This window comes from Crinia signifera, chromosome 6 (assembly GCF_055691185.1).
Source record: "Crinia signifera chromosome 6, ASM5569118v1, whole genome shotgun sequence".
Classification (NCBI taxonomy): domain Eukaryota; kingdom Metazoa; phylum Chordata; class Amphibia; order Anura; family Myobatrachidae; genus Crinia; species Crinia signifera.
This window is the reverse complement of record NC_139222.1, coordinates 287,340,179-287,359,826: the sequence shown is the minus strand read 5'-3', so window position 1 is coordinate 287,359,826 and position 19,648 is coordinate 287,340,179. Positions and strand designations below refer to the sequence as shown.

Genomic DNA, 19,648 nt, shown 5'->3' with positions numbered 1-19,648 from the left:
TAGACAGTGTGGGGGCAGTATGCGCAGGGGGGAGACAGTGTGGGGGCAGTATGCGCAGGGGGGAGACAGTGTGGGGGCAGTATGCGCAGGGGGGAGACAGTGTGGGGGCAGTATGCGCAGGGGGGAGACAGTGTGGGGGCAGTATGCGCAGGGGGGAGACAGTGTGGGGGCAGTATGCGCAGGGGGGAGACAGTGTGGGGGCAGTATGCGCAGGGGCGGACAGTGTGGGGGCAGTATGCGCAGGGGCGGACAGTGTGGGGGCAGTATGCGCAGGGGCGGACAGTGTGGGGGCAGTATGCGCAGGGGCGGACAGCGTGGGGGCAGTATGCGCAGGGGCGGACAGCGTGGGGGCAGTATGCGCAGGGGCGGACAGCGTGGGGGCAGTATGCGCAGGGGCGGACAGCGTGGGGGCAGTATATGCAGGGTGGGCAGTGTGGGGGCAGTATATGCAGGGTGGGCAGTGTGGGGGCAGTATGTGCAGTGTGGGGTATTATGTGCAGGGTGGGCAGTGTGGGGACAGGATGTGCAGTGTGGGGTATTATGTGCAGGGTGGGCAGTGTGGGGGCAGTATATGCAGGGTGGGCAGTGTGGGGGCAGTATGTGCAGGGTGGGGTATTATGTGATGGGTGGGCAGTATGGGGTATTATGTGCAGGGTGGGCAGTGTGGGGACATTGTGGGGGCAGGATGTGCAGGGGGAGACAGTGTGGGGGCAGTATGCGCAGGGGCGGACAGTGTGGGGGCAGTATGCGCAGGGGCGGACAGTGTGGGGGCAGTATGCGCAGGGGCGGACAGTGTGGGGGCAGTATGCGCAGGGGCGGACAGTGTGGGGGCAGTATGCGCAGGGGCGGACAGTGTGGGGGCAGTATGCGCAGGGGCGGACAGTGTGGGGGCAGTATGCGCAGGGGCGGACAGTGTGGGGGCAGTATGCGCAGGGGCGGACAGTGTGGGGGCAGTATGCGCAGGGGCGGACAGTGTGGGGGCAGTATGCGCAGGGGCGGACAGTGTGGGGGCAGTATGCGCAGGGGCGGACAGTGTGGGGGCAGTATGCGCAGGGGCGGACAGTGTGGGGGCAGTATGCGCAGGGGCGGACAGTGTGGGGGCAGTATGCGCAGGGGCGGACAGTGTGGGGGCAGTATGCGCAGGGGCGGACAGTGTGGGGGCAGTATGCGCAGGGGCGGACAGCGTGGGGGCAGTATGCGCAGGGGCGGACAGCGTGGGGGCAGTATGCGCAGGGGCGGACAGCGTGGGGGCAGTATATGCAGGGTGGGCAGTGTGGGGGCAGTATATGCAGGGTGGGCAGTGTGGGGGCAGTATGTGCAGGGGCGGACAGTGTGGGGGCAGTATGCGCAGGGGCGGACAGCGTGGGGGCAGTATGCGCAGGGGCAGACAGCGTGGGGGCAGTATGCGCAGGGGCGGACAGCGTGGGGGCAGTATATGCAGGGTGGGCAGTGTGGGGGCAGTATATGCAGGGTGGGCAGTGTGGGGGCAGTATGTGCAGTGTGGGGTATTATGTGCAGGGTGGGCAGTGTGGGGACAGTGTGGGGGCAGGATGTGCAGTGTGGGGTATTATGTGCAGGGTGGGCAGTGTGGGGGCAGTATATGCAGGGTGGGCAGTATGTGCAGGGTGGGGTATTATGTGATGGGTGGGCAGTGTGGGGTATTATGTGCAGGGTGGGCAGTGTGGGGACATTGTGGGGGCAGGATGTGCAGGGGGGGACAGTGTGGGGGCAGAATGTGCGGGTGGTGGTGCAGGGTAAGAACGGGAGTGGAGGGTGCTGCCGGGCGAGAAGGTGCCCGTCGAAGGAGGGGTGGGGGGTGTTTTGTTCCGCCGGGTAAGGTGGGTGGTAAGAGCAGGTGACGTAGAGGGTGCCCACCGGGCAGGTGAGAGGGGAGGGGGTGCCGCTGGGTGTACCTGATACTTGGGATGTCTCACACCCAGTCCGCAGCACATGCTGCTCCTGCCTGCAGTAGGAAAGGAAGGAGGAAATGGAACTCAGTGTACTGACTCCTCCCACTGATTACTGCGGGTCACGTGGGTGTGATGTCATCACAGGTCCTTTAGCCCACTATAATTTAGCATCTACCCATGGGGCTGCCTGATAGTTGGAGCTATGAATGGGTGACATGCTGATTCTACAGGTTTGTGTCCCTTGTTGTGGGTGCCAGTTGCAGGGCCATGGACAGGAGAAGAAAAGTGTGGGCACCATTAATGTAAGCTGGCCCAGTGAGTACTATGTCTTGGTAGCTGCAGTGGGAAGGGGGAGGACTGGGTATATGGAAACTGGGTGCCCTCCATTGCTTGTGGGGGTTATTTGCTTTAGTATTGGTGTTTGTAAGTATGCTGTATGTGTGTATGTATGTATACTTTTTGTGTATGCTCTGTGTGTCTATAGCGTGTGTATGTTTATAAATATGCTGTATGTGTGCATGTTGTATGATATCTGTGGTTGTATGCCATGTGTGTGTGTGTGTGTGTGTGTGTGTGTGTGTGTGTGTGCATGTATGGTATCTGTACCAGTATGCCATGTGTGTGTCCGTGTATGTCCTTTGTGTCTAAGGTATGTGTGCTTTAATGTCCTGTGTGTGAATGGTATGTGCGTGTGTGTGTGCGTGTCTGTATGGCATGTCCTGTGTGCATGTATGTCCTGTTTGTATATATATGTATGGTATGTGCATGTATGTGATGTGTGTCTGTATATATGGTATGTGTGCATGTCCTGTGTGTCTGGTATCTATTAGCCCCTGGTCCCTGGATGCCAGCATTCAGTATAGCGACGCTAGCATCCCTAATGCCTTTAGAAGAGCGGCCGCTGAACTTCAAATGAGTCAGGATGCCAATGCCGTAATACTGACAGCTAGAATCCTGATTGGTGAGTATGAAGGAAAGAGCGGAGCGAGACAGCGAAACGCTATGGAGAGAGTGGGGGTGTGAAGGAGAGAGAAATAGAGAGACAGTGATGGAAAGAAAAAGAAAGTGTCAGAGAGAGAGAGAGAGAGAATCAGACCCTTTATATATTTTGCAATGGGACCCACAAGGTTCTAGTTACGCTCCTGCGCCCCAATTGTTTGCCCTGAGTTGCTGGCAGCAGCACCAGAGCACCCTGACCTATGATCATCGTTTTTCATCTCCCACAGCAGCAGCGTGTCTCCTGGGCAGCAGAACTTGCTGCTGCAGTGCAGACTCCACCCTTCCTGTCCTAGAGACCAACCAAGCTATCACACGCGCAAAGCCCAGGAGGAGCGGCCATCACAAAGCACCCGTCGTGACCTTCAAGATAATGGTTGTGACCCACTGCCATCCCCGCGCATCAGTGTCCTCTCCTGACTGCAGTTCTAGCATCTGGTAAGATGTGTTTTGCTTGGTTTCGGGTCAGGAGATGGGGTAACTGGCGCTCATTTAGGGCACCCTCATATGTTTGTGTGCCAGGATGGTGCTCCCTTCCCAGAGGCTGCCCCGGTTCCTGCTGCTGGCCGTGCATGGGGTATAGAGGTGGCGTCAATGGTGCCTGCAGCAGCACTGGAAATAACTTTCAATATGGCAGCTTAAAGTGCAATGTATGTACACTTCTAAACCTAGTAGCTGCTATAACCCTTCCCTAGCCTCTGCACTGCCTGCCCCTATCCTCCTTTTTGCCCCTGCTCCAGCTGATGATATTTAACCATACCCCTCCCTACCCCCAGTACTGCCTATCCCTAATCCACCTTGGCCTCTCCCTAACCCGTTCCAGCATACTTACGGCTAATTGTTGGCTGTTGACATTCCGGTGTTGGCATCCTGATGTGTTTAAATGTTCCAGTTTCAGTGTTCTAATGGCAGTTGGGATGCCAGTGTCGATATACTGAACACCAGCAACCTGATTGCCTGGAAGCTGACCTCATTCAATATATATCGGGTTTCACCATGTGTGCATAATGTGTTATATTCTGTAATGGGCATTACAGTGTGTGGCATAATGTGTAATTGACTTTAAGGTGTGTGGTATAATGTGCAATGGGCATTACGTTGTGGCATAATGTGTTATGGTCATTACAATATGTGGCATAATGTTTAATGGGCTTTATGGTAAGGGGAATAATGTGTAAGGGTAATAGACATTACAGTGTGTGGCATATTGTCTAATAAGCATTGCCACACACCCTTTATGGAATGCTATAGGTTCCAAAAATGGGAAGGGGGGCGCCAGATTTTTTTGGGCTGGGGGGAGCAAAATTTCTAGTTACGCCACTGGCTCCGCCCCCGATCAGCCTGATTCTATCACAGCCGCTGAGTAAGTCCTGGGCTACACACAGACTGCACACACTGGGGAATCATTACATGGTGAGCGGCTGTTATCTGGGAGTGTCAGGGAATACGCAGGTGTGGCCAGGTGTGTGAGGGGAAGTCATGTGACATCAGCTCCACCCCCGATCAGCCTGATTCTATCACAGACGCTGAGTAAGTCCTGGGCTACACACACACTGCACACACTGGGGAATCATTACATGGTGAGCGGCTGTTATCTGGGAGTGTCAGGTAATACGCAGGTGTGGCCAGGTGTGTGAGGGGAAGTCATGTGACGTCAGATCCACCCCCGATCAGCCTGATCCTATCGCAGCCGCTGAGTAAGTCCTGGGCTACGCACACACTGCACACACTGGGGAATCATTACATGGTGAGCGGCTGTTATCTGGGAGTGTCAGGTAATACGCAGGCGTGGCCAGGTGTGTGAGGGGAAGTCATGTGACACCAGCTCCGCCCCCGATCAGCCTTATTCTATAACAGCCGCTGAGTAAGTCCTGGGCTACGCACACACTGCACACACTGGGGAATCATTACATGGTGAGCGGCTGTTATCTGGGAGTGTCAGGGATAATGCAGGCGTGGCCAGGTGTGTGAGGGGAAGTCATGTGATGTCAGCTCCGCCCCCAATTAGCCTGATTCTATCACAGCCACTGAGTAAGTCCTGGGCTACGCACACACTGCACACACTGGGGAATCATTACATGGTGGGCGGTTTGCAATGCATTTGCAGCTCATCGCCGGCCTGTATGCTTGTACAGGATGGGATTGTACTCTGTCCAACCTCAGGACCTGAACAGTGTCACCTTGTGGAGAGATTTCCAGGATGCATTGTCCAGCTGTAACTTGTTCCCCATCTGTAGAACAGGCCAGGGTGTATCACCAGATGCATTTTATGTGCAGCGTAATGCTCAATACAACATACAAAATCCCCCTAGGGAGGAGATTACCGGGAACAATGTCCCCAGCAAGTGTCAGTTACCGTGTAACCTTAGAGCAGGACTGAGCATCTCCATCCACTTAACCTGATCTCTGATTAATCTCCGGGGTGGAAGCCTGTTGCTGGCAGGATTACAGGGGATGCATCTGCTGCAGGGGTGGGGGCAGCCATCTGCCGGGCAGCGCCTCCAGCTGCTCCCATACCTTGTGCCACCATATATTGTAGTGACATATGATGCCCTGCCGTATATGCAATATACACTGACAGCGAGGTGGCACGGAGGCCAACGGATGAGGTCACATCAGGGCAAAGAAAGTTCTATGGAAACTTCTATGAGCGCGTCTGTATCTGAGTACATTGGACCACAAGCGATAACGCAGACGCATCACCATATTTGGCGCAGAATACACTTGCGGTGGACGCTGGAGGCGGGGTCTTTTCTAGCAGCTGCGTGTGATTGGCATATTTATGCCCAATGTGAAATGGACGTTTCTGAGTGGCAACTGGGCAACGACCATGTAAATACGGGGGACAGATCTGGATGATCGTGGCATCGCTCTATGTATGTAGGCGCAGTGTTCCTATTACTATGGAGAGGAAGAACGCATGTGCGCATTGGGTCCAAAGTTGTGCAGGAGACGACGCAACGCCTTCATTGCTATGGAAACCCTGCAACAGGGTGTGAATCAAAGGGCTGACAGGTACAAAGTCAACAGGATCGACACCAAAAAAGTTAACGGATACAAAATCGACATGGAGAAAAAGTTGACATGGAAACTGTCAACATTGACAAAAGTCGACACAAGCAAAAGTTCAACCGGTAAAAGAGAGACACATGAACAGGTTGAGTGTTCACGGTTATGGCCCCCCCAATAAGTGCATCTCCGCTGCTGCGTCAGGCACACTTTACCGTTCCCAGTTCTAGACCGCGTGGATTGTAAAGCCTAATAAAGTCGTGGACCATGTTGACCTTTTGTCAATCTCAACCTAGACATTGTTGACCTACCATCCGGATACGGCTGCAGCAGCACCAGTGGGACAAGGTAACAGCACAGAGCTCTCTCTCCGCCACCTGTGATGTCATCTTTCTGCCGACACATAATGCTGCTAACATGGGATATAGGTGGCGTCACTTGTGAGGTCGGGGTGATGGAATATATCCGTACTATCGTTGTCTTCTGCCACCATTGTACCAAATGTATAAATCGGGGGGATGTACTCCTACGGGCGACAGTCACTTTCATATTGTTCACCCCAAAATTACAAACGGTTAAACTATGCCCCGAAAAGCACATAATGGCAAAAGAGGTGCAAGATGGAATTGCCACCTGGGCCCACCTACAATCAAAGAAGCAATGATCAAAAAAAAAATATAGTGCATCATTCATATAATAATTTAATTTTATAACGAAAAGAGATCCATATAATAATCTCATTGCCCAGCTCAGGGCCGTTTCTAGACAATTTAGCTCCCAGGGCAAAGAAAGAAAAACGCGCCCCCCCCCCCCCCCCCCCCCCCCCCCCAAATACATAACATGACATAGAAGAAATTGCACGCGCCTACGGCGCGCGCGTCAAAGTAGGGGGTGTGGTTTATTTTAAAAGGGGTGTGGTTTAATATAAGGGTCGTGGTCTAACAGGAAAACTAAAACCTTACATCTCACTTTTGCAACCTGCATGTCCAGACATTGGTTACCGCAGGAATTGTCATTGTCCTCCCGCACTTAAGTTGGCGGGCTGAAGGCCACACAGTGACATAAAAATATAAAGGCCCATACAGTGACGTAGGGCGGGATGTATTAATATACATCGCCGCCCTTCGCCTGGCAGCCGCCGCGATGCTGCCGCATAGGTACACATATGCGGCTAGCATCGGGTTGCGGTGACAGAGACCCCCGCGATACCTGTGATGTGGTCTGCGGGGGTCTCCGTCACATCCCGGCGGCTGCCAGTGTCCCCCTGCGTCTCCTCCTCCCCCCTGCAGCCGGATGTCCTGCCGGCTGTGACACCTGGGGGAGGAGATCAAAGGAGGACGGGAGGGGGGGGGGGGGCGCGCGGACGGCAGACGGCGGGCGGCGAAAGACACCAATAGGCTTCTATAGGGTATCGCCACCCAGAGGGTGGCGATACCGTGCCTAGCGAAAACGGGGCGGACGGGTATTGATACATAGGAAAATACGGTAAAACGGGTGTTTTACCGCATTTTCCCATTAGTACATCCCGCCCCTAGTACGCTTCACAGATCAAGGCCAAACAATGACAGGCTACTTAAATCATTATACACTATTTATCCATGATGCCAATTACACATGACGCCGCATGCCGTGTTGACAATTACACATTATGTCGCACACCGTGATGACAATTACACATTATGTCGCACACCATGATGACAATTACACATTATGTCACACACCGTGATGACATTTACACATTATGTCGCACACCATGATGCCCATTAGACCCCACACTGTGATGGCAATTAAACAATTACTCCCCACACCGTAATGTTGTTGTTGTTGTTGTTGCTGCTGCTGCTGCTGCTGCTTTGCTTTCCTGGGGAGGGGAGGGGAGCGGAGCGGAGCGCATCGCACGCCTCTCCTTCACTGTGTGTAGCTGAGCCGTCAGCCATTCATAGCTCGCGGGCTGGCTCCTGATTGGCTGCCGGCCCGCGAGCTCACTGATTGGCTGACAGCCCAGTGAGCGAGGGGAAGGAGAGGCGCGCGATGCGCTCCCCTTCCCTGGGAAATCAGCTGGGCGCTTGAGCGCGCGGCGCTTGTGGCGGCAGGGGAGATGGGGAAGAAGGGAGGCAGCAGCGTTGGGGGGAGCTGACGGGCGCCCCGGCTGTTAACAGAGGCGGACAAGCCGTGCGGCGCCCCGGGCTGCTGCACGGCTTGTCCGCCTCTAGAAACGGCCCTGGCCCAGCTCTGTGATTAGCAGACAGGATGGCAGTTTGAACAAGTAGGCCTCAAAAAGCACATAATGGTAAAAAAGAGGTGCAAGATGGAATTGTCCCTGGGCCGCCCACCCTTAGGTTGTAATAGGACATTGCGCACTTGACAAACCAGTCATTTCAGCCAGAGGGACTGCTAAACTTGTGACTGAAATGACTGGATTGTTTGGGCCCTCACAATAAGGTACAGACTGACTGATGTCATCATTCGCCATCCTAATCTTCACTCTCCTCAGTGTGTACATCCTTGGAGTCCTCATCATCACACAATATCAGTTCCTCACTGCTGGAATCCTCCATGAGCGATGTCTGTGTTGCGATGGAATTGGTGGGAAAGATCTTCCTCGTGATATTTGTAGTTCATTTTTAGGAACATCATTTTTTCAACATTTTGAGGAAGAAGCCTCCGATGACGACCACTCACAAGGTTCCCAGCGGTGCTGAACGCTCTCTCTGAGTACACACTGGAGGGTGCACAGCATAAGTAATACAAAGCCAGTCTGTACAAGGGCCTCCATATTGCCTTTTCTCTTTCCAGTATGTGAAAGGACTCTCTGACTCGCCTACAATGACGCCGTCCCGAAAATAGTCCTCCACTAACCGCTGCATGTTGACCGTCTGATGGAGTAGTCACGCTAGAGGTGTCACTGATACTGGTCAAATCACTTAGACCCGACCAGATGTCCAAAAAAGGTGTTTTTGTGGACTGCTTTTCACCCCCACTAGATGTTTTTGGAAAATGCAGTTTTTTACGGGCAGATTCGTGTGAAATTGAAGGAGCAGACATCACTTCAGCTGCCAACTTGCTCACCAGGAGCTCTTTGCATGTCGTAAGATCTGTGTCCATTGGAAAGAAAGACACAGCATAGGACTCAAACCTCGGATCAAGCACGGTTGCCAAGATGTAGTGTTCCGCTCTCAACATATTGTCAACCCGTGTATCCTGTCAAAGACAAAAAAGAACTTGATCTACAAGTCCAGTATAGTTTGCGAATGGGCCTTGTTTGATCTCCTCCTTCAAATTCGCAAGTTCATTCTCCAAAAGCCTAAATAAGGGAACCACCTGGCTCAAACTAGCAGTGTCGGCACTCACTTCACAGGTGGCTACTTCAAAGGGTGTCAGCACCTTGCACAGCAACGATATGAGTTTCCAATGTGCTGGGCTAAGGTACATCCCCCCTCCTCTCCCAAAGTCAGGGCTTGTTGTATAGCTGTGAATAGCTTTCTGCTGTTCTTCCATCCGATGAAGCATATACAGGGTGGAGTTCCACCTTGTTGGCACCTCCTGCTTCAGCTAATAGAAGGGCGGATTAAATTCCTCTTGCAGCTGCTGCAATCTCCTGCACGCTGTTGCGGAATGCCAGAAATGCCTGCAAATTTTCCGTGCAACCCACAGCATCTCTTGCACGCCCTTGTTGTTCCTTAAAAATGCCTGAACCACTAAGTTAATTGTGTGAGCAAAACAGGGGATGTGTTGGAATTCACCCAGCTGTAATGCTCTCATGATATTACTGGCGTTATCTGAAATGATAAATCCTGAGGAGAGTCCAAGTGGGGTAAGCCATGTCATTATGACATCTCTGTTTTTCCAAGAGGTTCTCAGTGGTATGCCTCTTAGTAAATCCGGTGATACATAGAGTAGCCGGCCTAGTATGAATGAGCTGGTGATTCTTGCCAGATCCTACTGCTGCTGCTGGAGGGGATTCAACCACCCAGTGGGCTGTAACAGTCATATACTCCTTGGTCTGTCCACTGCCGCTTGTCCACATATAAGTGGTCACTGGCTCCAATCCCACTTTTCAGGCCATGGATTACTTTAGACTAGACTTGATGTCCTGGTACAGCTCAGAAATGGCTTTCCGGATGAAATGGAACCAAGATGAAATCTGGTCCCGGGGACACGCAGCCTTCATTAATTGTGTGAAACCCACAGAATTGATATTGGACGTACATCCAATACTGTCATGGCTTCTGTGATCCTCTGTGCCACTGAGTGACAACTGACATACTTGTCTTTCCTAGCCAAGCACTGCTGAACAGTCAGTTGCTATTTCAAAGTAGTATAATGGGTTTTCTTGGGACATTTCTGGGTTGAAGAACTACCCCCAGCAGCAGCAGTAACAGAAGGCCTTGTGATCAAGGATTCTTCTGCAGAATCCTGGAAAGGGGAGGATTCTTCTAGCACAACAGTAGTATCAGAAGAACCGTCCATGGTCATTACAGAGGATACTGAAGTTGAGGGTGAGGGTGTTGGTAGCGGAGATCGCAAGTGGTGGGGTCCACTAAAGAGAAGGGACACATTTGATGCTGGACTTCTTGTTGATGTTAATTTTTCAGTGTCAATGTTGGAACCCTCCCTATACTTCCCATGAGCTTGCTGCAGATGATGTAATAGGGTAGATGTTCCGAGATGTTTAATGTCCTTACCTCAACTCATTTTGTTTCCACAAAGGCTATAGATGGTTTGGCAAATGTTTTCTGAATTGGTGTGAAAATAATTCCACACATAAGGTGTGCATTTGTTGGTCCTATGACCAGGCATGACAATGGCAGTCTTATCATGTTCACCAGATGGTTTCACTTGTGCCTCACTTAAACACACAACATCCTCATTCTCAATATCCAAATCTTCGGTAGTGCCATCATCTGCTACACAAGTCAACCCCTCATCCTCATGATGTAACTCGACGGGAGTGGAAGGCGGCTTCTCAGAGAGATTAGGATCACACGTAACACTCAAGGACACACTTGGATTCCCCTCAGTGCTTAGTGGTTTGGCCTGTTTTCTCACTTAGGAAAGCCGAATGACAAGGTCTTTCTTTGTCAGACGCATGAGATGCCTCACTGGCAGCTGCATATTCCCAAGCCTGAAATAGAGGGCAAGCCCTGAGTCTTTCCTTGCCACTGCATGATGTGAATGGCATTCTGGCAATTTTAATTCTTTCAGCTACAGGTGGATCAGACTTACTTTTTCTTTTTATTCCTGTTTGAGATTTTTTGTTTTAGAAACTCTTTGGGGTAACTCTCCTTGCACGGTTTGAGGATGAGCATCAGTGACGGCGTTCGTATTAGTATTATTATTATTATAGTTTTATTTATAAGGCGCCACAAGTGGTACGCAGCGCCGTACATATAGAACACATTAGAACAGTACAGGGTACACAGAACTAGACATAACACAATGAAAGCACAATTCTTAGTACACAATACAGCTGAGATATAGGGAGGTGAGTGAGAAGAGATGCAGGTATAGATTGTAGGTGAGGAAGAGAGCTGTAATTGAAATGCAAGAAGAGGGCTGTGAGAACAGTAGGGAAGAGGGCCCTGCTCTAAGGAGTTTACAATCTAGAAAGTAGTAGCACCATGTTTGTCACCATTAATGATGGCAGCAGCTGGTGCGGGAGTATTTGGTCCAAGCTGTTTGTTCTCCATTCTTAAATTAAATTTAAATAAGAGCAAAATATTTTTTTTCTGGTTTTTGAGGACAGGGCTCAAAAAAGAAAGATGAGAAAAAACGATTAGGATTTTTTAAATTAAATTATTTTGTAATGTGCAGCTTGTATAACGCTGCTTGGAGGCCCAACAATCACACACCCACTCTCTGACAGTATACACTTTCTGGGTGCAGTACACACAAAGAATGAATAAAGAAAGATGAGAAAAATCGATTAGGATTATTTAAATTAAATTGGTTTGTACAGCGCAGCTTTTACAGTATAACGCTGCTTGGACGCTGAACAATCACACATGCAACTTAATGTGTATACTATTGGGGTGCAGTATACAGAAAAAAAATAAAGAACAGCAACATTTATTTTTATATTGTACTTCTTTTTTAAGGACGGCCTTTGGATAACACTGTGTGGACCGTGGAAGCAGAACAATCACATACGCAACTTGTGGTGTATACTATATTGGGGTGCAAGAAAACAGAGAGAGGAGATACAAGAAAAAAGAGAAAATAGTCTGCGCTTCCACTTAGATGCTGCCGGGCACCTGGTAGCACCACCTACTACAAAGTATATGCCAGAAGAACAAAATAAATAGGAACCCTGCACTTCCTATTGGGGTAGATGGGATAGCTGAACGATGATAATTTCCTTTTTATAATCTCCTTCTATGACAGATAGTTCTTGTTCCTCGAGTTGGATTCTTCAATTTATTTTACCTCAAAAAGAAGATAGAGAAAATCTCATGGTGCAGATTTCCCTTAGATGTTTAACACACATATGTCATAAAGTAGCACAGAGGTGAGGGTACTCGTACCGTATATGGGCCTCTCCTTTAGGCCAAGAATTTAGGCGTAGATCGGGGGGTCACTTAATAAATCAGGAATTGGTACTTGTGAGTTATCTGGACGCCCGATTTTTTGATTGTATGCCTTAAGTTAAGGCATACAATCAGATACGATGCGATGCGATATCGCATCGCATCGCATCGCATGCGACCATCGGATGCGATGACCCGATTTTTCCATAGGAATCAATGTTAAAATGATTCCTATGGAAAAAGGGGTCCTTTTCATACCCCTACTATCCAAGTGGGCATGGAGTTGGATATAAACCTGTGGCGAGCGTAGCGAGCCACCGAGCCCGAAGCGTGGCGAGCGAAGCGAGCCCCGCGAGGGGACGGTATTCCGTGTCCCCTCGCGGGGCTCGCTACGCTCGCCACGCTTCGGGCTCGGTGGCTCGCTACGCTCGCCACAGGTTTATATCCAACTCCATGCCCACTTGGATAGTAGGGGTATGAAAAGGACCCCTTTTTCCCATTGAATTCCATGTTAAAATGGACTCAGTCCATTTTAACATTGATTCCTATGGAAAAATCGGGTCATCGCATCGCATCGCATCGCATCCGATGGTCGCATGCGATGCGATGCGATGTGCCCGATCCGACCCGATTTTGAAATCGGGCGTCCGGATAACTCACAAGTACCCAGGAATTTTTTCAAGGATCCTGTTCTTCCCAGTTATACTCATAGCGTAATCAACCAACCACTTTATTTACATAAAAATACACAGTAAAAATATAAGAACAAACAAAGCCTGGTACCGTATCTGGCCTTTCACCAAAGGCCGGTTATGGAGCGAATGGGGGGGTCAGATGTAACAACCCGGGTGGACCCCTGAATAGATTCTCCAGAAGTAGATCCTGGTGCTAGGTTTCCAGATAGGTTCCCAGGTGCCTCAAAAACACCAACGCGTTTCGACTGCAAAGTCTTCCTCAGGGTTCCTATTTCTTTTGTTATATTGGGGTGCAGTATACAGCAAAAAAATAAAGAACAGCAACATTTATTTTTATATTGTGACTTGGAAAACAATACTGAAGAACACTGTAAAGAAGAGCGCTGTAGAACATGTCACTACACCCCTGCCGCAACCAGGCGGGCAAGATAGGAACTCCGAACCGCAAAGCACTGGCAAGGAGTACTAGACCGAGCCCCTTTTAAGAGAGCTACAGTAGTCACACTCAATTGGCTGGGAAAAAACCCTGGAATGGGATTGGAGCAAACTTGGTCTCCAACATGGCTGCCCCCATAGCCGGGGACACATGTGGAACCAAGACACACCTCCACCAAGCCCTAGACCCTGCCCCCTGAGCGTCCCCAGTGCCACAAGCAGAGCAGGCGACCAGCGGGGAGTGCACCGCGCCAGAGGTGAGTCTCAGCAACAGAGGCTGCTGCTATACACACCCCATATGACCTATTCCATGAGGGCAGCAGCGTAACTATAGCACCGCAGCCCCCGCCACTGCGGGGGGGCGCTGTGCATGTGGGGGCGCCGGGGGCTGCGGTGCTATAGTTACACCCCCCCCCCCAATCCCCCGCAGTCTTACCTATCTCGCTGGTCCCGGCGGCTCCGTTCTTCTGCTGAGGACCACCACAAAATGGCCCCCCCCCATATAGCACACAGTTCTCTGAAACTGTCTGCTGTATGAGGGCGGCCATTTTGTGGTGGTCCTCAGCAGAAGAAGAACGGAGCCGCCGGGACCAGCTCGATAGGTAAGGCTGCAGGGGATTGGGGGGGGGGGGGGTTTGCATGGGCGGGGGATTGGGGGTGAGGGGCGGCGGCGGGGGGGGGGGGGGCGCCCAAAACATAGTTACGCCACTGCATGAGGGCCAAAATCCTCTCTACATGGACTTACCACTTGATATATGATTGGCATCACCTGTGGTGTAACACCTTTCTTATCAATCAAATAGTTCAACACAGGGAAGCCGAGAGAATAAAATGGTAGACTAAATTAAAAACTATGCCTAGCTAAATAAGGCTAAACTACAGAAAAGCACAAATAAATAATAACAAATAAATAATATTATATATCATATAAATATATATAACACAATTAATATATATATATCACATAATAAATAACATTCATTATATAACAAATAAATAATTATATATACATAACAAATAATAAGTAATATTATATAACAAATAAAATAATATAGTAAGTGAATAAATAAAGTTTAGAAATGAAATAAAACATAAAATATATCGTATTTGTGTTTTGAAGACAGTGTGTAGTGTGGAACATGATTCACTTTTGTGTCTAATCCTCACATTTTACCCCTAAATGAAAAACTCCACAGATTGGAATCAGCTTTTTATTGCACAATTATAAATTTTTAGGTTACGAGCTTCAAATCAAGCGAATCTTGGCATTGCACCCGGCCTGTTGTTTTTCTTCTATTTCAAACAAGCTGCAGTCATTTTTTTGGACACAAATGTGAAATTAGAAAAAAAAAAAAAACATTTTGAGAACAAAATCAGACGTTGGAGGTAAAACAACACATGGAAATGGTACTTACATATTTTTCCCAAATTTAGCAGATTTCTGGAAGTTTATCCAGACACGCCGTCTGCTTCATCTGCAGTAATGCGAGCTGGACGGTTCGCCGGGTTCCTGCACCATTACTCACCTTTCAGCACGCACTCAGCGTTTGTGTTACACAACAAGCTCTCGCAGTTTATTGTCGAGCGACAACCAAACATGTTTCTCTCGCTTTCTTCGATTGTGAAATATTTTATTTGTAAACATGTCTTCAGGGCTTTGTTCTCTGACGAGGGATCTTGGGGCTAATTCAGTTCAGCTATTTGGAGATTTTCGCTAATCTGCGCATGCATGAGCTCTGAAACTGTGACCCTGATTCAGCTAGGCTTGCTAAGCAGCGGTCGTTCGCTGTTTAGCGGGCCCTGAAATGCCGCTAAACATCCTCGACCATCGAATGATTTTTCTCCACTTTGGAAATCAGTCAGTATATGAAAACTGACTTTTAATTCCTTCAGTGATTGCCGAAGAGGTGGCGCATGCTGCCATCCGGTGACACCTGCCGCTCACCCTAGGCAGGCACCGACCCGCCTGCGTTCCCAGGAGAATGCCCCATTTTCTGTGCGCCCCCCTAATGCTGTTCGATGTCTGCCCCTGCCCCCTCTGGAGCAAAGGACTCCCAGGCTCTGCTCTTGTGCAAATACACACACGTGCATGCCCAGACCCCCAACCATCGGAACGGGCCATATTCAGCCCCTTCCGAGTGCTAAAGAATCAGGCCCTGTGACCGCAGTTTAAAGGCCGGCAGGAGGCCAAGAGGATGTGGCCATGGTTTGATTGGCACAAGGGGCCTAATTCAGTCTCAATTGTAATTTTGTGAAGACTACAACTCCCACCACTAGTATTGCGGATGTGTCGATATGGCGCCGTGCAGGCGCAGTCTGGACAATGCAGCTGTGTCTGGGTCATTCGCAGAGCAGGACGCGGTTGCTGCATGGCATCACACGCAGTCACTGCGACCCAAAATATTGTGGCCTACTGCCTTCCCAGCTGGGCTGCGCGGGCAGGGGGCTACCCTGAGCTCTGCGCTGAACAAAGAAATCTCATCTGTGTGATGGGGGGGGGGGGGGGGGGGGTTACCAGCCTGCAGGGAGACCTTGCCTTTACTGTTAGTTCTTAGAATCCAATTTAATATATATGATATCGCGGCAGTGAGAATGCCGGCGGTCAGAGGGTGATTCTAGAATACTGATTGGCCTAACCCTCTCTGCTTGCAGCCTAATGGCCACCCACATCCTGACCCTAACCCTCCCTGCTAGTGCCCAACCTCCGTACCACACCACCTAAATGTAACCCCCCCATGCAGCCTAACCATACGTTCCCCCCTAGTGCCCCCTCCCCGGCCTCACCCTAACCCGCTCCGACATATTTATGTGACATCCCAGACTTTAGCTGAGCGGCAGACACTGCTGGGTTACAGATAGTGAAACGTTTGATAAAAGCCTTTTCAGTGGAATATTTATGGTCCAAACCAGTTAGTGGATGAACAATAAGTTTTAGGACAAAGGACAGGGAGTCAGTCAGTGTGAGCTGAGGAGTGAGAATAGAGGGACACATCCAGTGATGAGAGCCCATGCTGAGGCAAAATTGTATTCCATGGCCCTCCGGCATTATGGAGCAGTATGTGGGTGCGGCCAGGAAGAGCAAGAGATTCCATATCCGCAGTGTGAGGGCAGCAGTATGCAGAGATCAGTGGAAGGAACCAGAGTGATCCCCACCTTTAGGGGTGCCCTAGAAGAATGACGAGAGGTGTGAGTCTCAGGAGAGGATGATCTAGGCGAGTGGTAGGGAACCACATGAGGTGAAAGCCCCCCCCAGAGTTGAGTCCATGAGAGATCCTGGTTAGATAGACTGCAGAGAATCCCCAGCGAGTAGGGGCAGAACGCACCAAAAAGTATCCGAGTTTGTGGCTGCCGCACTACTGGTTCCCAGAATGCACTGCTGTCCCATCATTGTTTATGCTGCAAGTGAAAGGAGGTGCTTGACTGATGTAGTCTGAGGTAACCTGTACGAATATTGGTCCTTATTTTGGTTGACTCGCAAGGCTGTGAATTTTGCCCAGACACCACCACCTGACCTCAGGGACGCCCGCCCCACCCGAACCCCCGCAGGCATGGGAGTGGATGATTTGCATAATCATCCATTTGCAGAATTGGGTGTGGGGGAGAAATTATTCAATGGTCAGTGACCATCGAATGATTTGTTCTGCGCTCGCAGGTCTGAGACACCTCTATGGTGACTTAGACCTGATGAGCATCGATAGATAAAAACATTGATGGTCATCCATTAGCTATTATGCGGCCATCGATGACTGTTTGTACTATTGCCATCAATGGCGACCGTCAATGGCGATAGCACCGATGGCGATAGCACCGATGGCCGTCCCTACCACGGAGAGTGCAGGTAGGCGGGGAGCACTCAAGGAGAAAGTGATTAGTGTTCTGAGACACCTACTTACGGTAAGCCTGGGAGGATTTTGTGTAATTCCCCTTCATTGACCACTTCAGGAGAGACTGGTGATGCTGTGGTGTAACTGACAGCGTAATTACCGGCTCAGCTGATTTACAGCACCGTGTATAGAGGACGCCCAGTAATTGCAGCGGTCGCCTGGGCGCTGATTAACTTGTGATGCAACCGTACAATGAGGATCCAGCCTATTAGTCAGGCCCAGACAAGGAACCGGGAGTATTACATCGCAGAGATAAATGTCACCTAGTTCCATAATAAACGAAAAGGACTTCTCATAGACTTCTATACAGAAAGGTCTTTTATTCTACACTTATTAAATACCAGAGTGTTGCAGGGGGACCCCCATTCTAACTGTACCCCCCCATATCCACCCAGCTGCTGACATTATGATATGGAATAGTTGTGACACAGTTGTAATGAAACATTTTCGGAAGGCATACTGTGATATATAGGCCCTTATTCTGAGTGTCCCCCAAAGTTGTGAACCCCCCCCCCCCCCGCACTCACTGATTTCCCTGCACGTATGCGTATGGGGGGGCAGTTGGGAATCCCCGCTGCCACCCGCTTCTCAACGGGGAAAAGACGCTGTGGCATGAGGGGCAGCAGCGGCAATTATGACATTTTAGCCCCGCCCCCTCTGATGTAGTTCAGGATAGGCAACCCTGAACTACATTGAGTGAAACTACATCTCTTCTTTCTCAGTCACACATGCACAAACACAGAAAGTAGCAGACAAGCTTTCAAAGCTTTTGCTTTGAGCGGGCTTACTAGTACACTATGGGCCCCATTTACCATTGATCGCATTTACAATGCGATCTGGGCGGAATATTACTGCACAGGATCACACTGTAAAATACGATCATTTAACCCCAATGTATTACCGGCCCCAGCCCTGTCCCTGCGATGCCTGGAGCCGGGGGTCTGCGCATGCGCACTGACACCCCCTCCCCCCGCGCGTGACCCCGCAGACCGCACTGCCGCTCGGGGGATGCCGCTTGGGGGATGCACCCGGTGGTGCTGCAGGGGGGGGATCGCAGTAGGGATCGGAGAGTCCTGCTGCAGCCCCCTGTGATACATAAGGGGGATACTTAATATTTGCGGTTAACCCCCGAAAATGGGTGTTTTGGGGGATTTAGCCGCAAATATTATTTGATAAATGCAGCCCACTATCTTAGCATGCAGGACAAGGGTGACAGGTTACACGGACAAAATTTTGGAAATATCTTGAAGATAACCGGAGTAATCCCAGAGAGAATGGCAACCATCCCGTACTAACCTGGGTGTCACATGTGTTGTCGACAATCACAGTGCCAACAGCCATCCACAGGTATACCATGCCAACATCCATGGTGTCGACTTGCAAAATGTCAACACTGACAAGTTGACACGCTAAAATAGTTAACACCCGATGTTATCCCAACATTTCTATTGTCAATATTTTAAGGGTGTCAATATTTTGCAGCTGTCGACATGTTGACCATGTCAACAATGTAACCTTTAACATTATTATGATTACCTGTCTAGTTTGCATTTGTTCTGTAATCACTATTTTCTTGTTCGTTGCTATTCTATGTATTGTCAGGCGCTGCGGAACCCTTGTGGCGCCATATAAATAAATGATAATAATAATATTTCTGGCGTCTATATTTTTGACTGTCAGCAATGTCACAATGGGGGGAATTTACTAAGATGGGAGTTCTGTTTCACATGTGTTGTTGCTTTGGGCAACCAATCAGATCCTGTCTCTTATCTTCTAGAAGGTGCTAAATACGAAAGTAGATTCCTATTATTTTGCCATCCCGTGTGAGCAGTGGCAGAACTCTGGGAGGCAATGGAGTCATCAGCCGCCGGGCTCCTGCTCCCAAGGGGGCACCTCTTCTCCCCTGTGAGTTTGAATCAGTTTATTGAAAGCCGTTGATATCGCATCTGTGGCTGTCTCCTCCTCCTAACAGGACCATAGATGTCACACTCTTTATTCTAAACATAATATTCATAACATACATACATGCATGCATATATTTATATAAGATGGTGTGTGTTGGTGGGGGGGGGGAGGGGGCACCAATATTTATCTTGCCTCCGGGCAACTGGGAAGAACTTACGCCACTGCGTGTGAGATAGAACTCCAAACTGACCAACCTGAACCTATGGATTGTCTGCTGAAACTACAAG

General features: G+C 49.9%; 1 protein-coding gene across 2 annotated transcripts in view; it reads left to right on the top strand.

Annotated features, from left to right (window-relative positions):
- Positions 1-2,093: 2,093 nt before the first annotated feature.
- FAM131B (family with sequence similarity 131 member B) overlaps positions 2,094-19,648 on the top strand; it is a 117,945-nt gene continuing 100,390 nt past the window's right edge. The window contains exons 1-2 of one of the 2 annotated variants that reach the window (XM_083149875.1): positions 2,094-2,140; positions 3,137-3,344. The gene's annotated coding sequence lies outside the window, so the exon portion shown is untranslated. The remainder of the gene's footprint in view (positions 2,141-3,136; positions 3,345-19,648) is intronic. The other variant, XM_083149874.1, reaches the window with a different exon arrangement.